Below are 3162 nucleotides of genomic sequence, written 5' to 3'. Positions count from 1 at the left end.
GGGTTAGACATTGGACACAACCTATTGAAGTTTGAACAAGTTAGGGAACGAGTTAGATCAAACCTAGTCTGATCCTAGTCGGGTACACCCCTAATCATCAGATAAGTCATCATCACTTATGTCACCATCACTTGTGCACTTTTGAACTTGATATTATGTGAATTGTGAACGCAATCACACTGTTGCTTGATCAAATTCATTTCCTTCCTCTGATTCATAATCAGAAAAGGTAGCATTGTAGTCCTTTTTCTATTTCTAAGAAAGTTTATACATTCAACTTGAATGTTTCCAAAGCCTTCACAGTCATGACACTGGGCTCTCTTGCCATTGTTTAGTTTTTCTCCATCTTTTCCTTTACGCTAAAAGTTGTCACCTTTGGAGTCTCGTTGTTAATTGTCTTTGACATTTGTAGAGATATTGCTCATGAATCTTCTATTATGTCTTATTATGACCTTGTTAAAGCTCTTGGCTAGCAGGGTAATGAACTTGGTTAAATTTGTACCAGCATCACCTTCTACCCGGTCATCACATTATTCAGTATCCACTTTAAATGCCATACTTTCTCCTATTCTTAGATTTGTCATCTATAGTCATTTTAAATTTGAGAAGGGATTCAATTATCTCATCAACTTTTAATTTGGAAACATATTGAGATTCTACAATGGATGTAACCTATATCAAACCTCTTTGGAAAAGATCTTAAGGTTTTTCTAACATTTCTTCATACATCTTTTCACCCAGGGAAAATGAGTTTTTGACAATGTCACAGACTCAGACATTGAATTTAGAGATAGTTTTATCCTCCTTCATCTTTAGGTTTTCAAATTATGTTGTAAGAATTTGAAATCTTGAGATACGAACTTTGGATGTACCTTCATTAACAACTTAAAGAGTCCCCCAAGCTTCCTTAGCACTAAAGCATGCATTAATTATCCTGAAGATATTCTTGTCAACTCCACCGTATATGGAATCAAGAGTATGAGAGTTTCCCATCGCTTCTTATTCTTTAGCCGTTGTCCAATCCTTTTCAGGCTTAAAGTTTCAGTGTTGTCTTCAGTTGTAATCTTCGGAGGAGTCCATCCTTTTATGAATTCTTTCCAAGTTTTATTGTTCAATGACTTCAAAAATGAAATCATACAAGTCTTTCAATAATCATAGTTCGTACCATCAAGATAATGTGGTCGATTTACATATCCTTCTCCTTTTGAATTGTCCTTCTTGAACAGATTATAGAGAAATCCATGGAGATCATCCAACCATAATAGGGTGTTTGCTCTGAAGTCAAATATAGTTTTGTTCAATTGGTAATAAGATGTCACACACAATATTTAGACAATGTTATGAACTAAAAGCAAAAAATAAATAAGAAAAATAAATTACACATATAACTGTTAACCCATTTCGATGCAATGTCACCTACGTCTAGGGGCATCAGTCTAATGAAAGAAAATTCACTAACAAGTAGGCGATAGTACATGACTATATCATCTTAAATCTCCTAGTCTAATGTCTTTTTCCTAATACTACTCATGAATTTTGACCCAAACTCCCCCTAATCTAAGACCCCTCTCACTTTCACTCAAACACTTTCTCAAGTGTTTGCAAGTTTACAATCATATGTAACGTGATAAATCACAATTACAATCAAATACTCTATACTTGTAACATAAAAAAGATACCCAAGAATAGAGACTTACAAACAAAATACAAAAGACTCAATGGAAACAAGAAAATGACACACTAAAATCTTCAAGGTATGAGTCTTCAAACAAGGAGAATGCTTTACTTATATAGCAACGAAATCCATCTGTAGCAACCTGCCTAAAATTTTATAACTTAGAGAGTCGCCACCTATTCTGAAGGGCGAATAGGAAACCCTACGCAGTATAGAGATCAGGGTAAGATACTATATTCAGGTCGAGGGAAGGTGTTAGGCACCCTCAACCCTTTCCTATTGGCTTTGAATCTAAGGTAAAGGTTTATAGCAAAATTATAGAGGTTTAATAGCTAAGGAAGTGAATAGGGGAAAAAATGAGATTTTAGGGTGGGGGACTCGCCTTGTTGCCAAGTGCCTACGTACCTCCTTATGGAGGATCAGAGTCAACGTAGTTCGGGGACAGGATTGTACGCCTTAGAATTGATTATAGAGATTGTGTGAAGTTGTTTTGAAATTGTTTTGAGGCTCTTCGAATTGCCTATCGCAGTTTGAATTTGATTTGAGAGGGCATTTTGAGTTGCCCAGGATAAAAATCCTGTAGTATCGTGGTTTAGTGTATTTTAGATGTTTCGGGCGTACAACCCTGATTTGGCACAATTAACCGCAATGATCAATAGGTTTGATCACCATAGTTAAAAGATTGGGGTTCTGCACCATTACCAATTCAAATCGATTGATTCGATTATCACTAATAATGAATTAACGTATTTTATTATTTTATGAATTTGTATTTTTATACTGTTACCTTTCATGACCGATTAATACGATTACAAATAATAACAAATTGACAAGGTATGCTAATCATCATAACCAATAAGATGGTTAAAACCATTTAGCAAAACAAATTTATTTGAATTTTAATTTATAGGATTTGATTAATTAAATTAATCGATTATTAACCATCGCGACCAATAGATTTAGTCGAAACGAATAATAAATTAAATCCTAATATCTTTGATACTTTGGGCAAATGGGATCGAGCAAACCCTAATATCTTAATATATTTATAAGGGTTTTTATAATTAAAAATAATTAAATTAATTAAGCCGAATAATCGACATAATCGGGAAAAAATATTATACTCCTAAACCTAATCCTATTTTATTATATCCTAATTCTAATTGAATAAAATAAAAAAATAAAGCATATGTACTAAACATATTAAGATAATTAGACAAGCAATTAAATAAAAATAGAAACAAACAAAGAACCTGGGCGCTACTCTCATGCATTGCGCTGATGAGTGTTCACGATAGGCCTGCACCTCCTTATCCCTCAGATCTTGATCATTGTGAATCCAAGGGCCAGAACCTGATGGAGCATTGTAGTCCTTCCTAAGCCTCGTGCACTGGATCAAGAAAACATGTCTTTCACAAAAAATATATGCTGGAAAAAATAGAATGTCACGCATGGGGTTCGAACCCTTGTTCTTCCCTTCGCCAGTG

This window comes from Vicia villosa, unplaced genomic scaffold (genome assembly GCF_029867415.1).
Source record: "Vicia villosa cultivar HV-30 ecotype Madison, WI unplaced genomic scaffold, Vvil1.0 ctg.000197F_1_1, whole genome shotgun sequence".
Lineage (NCBI taxonomy): Eukaryota > Viridiplantae > Streptophyta > Magnoliopsida > Fabales > Fabaceae > Vicia > Vicia villosa.
The sequence above is the reverse complement of the archived record's forward strand: the minus strand, read 5'-3'. Positions refer to the sequence as shown.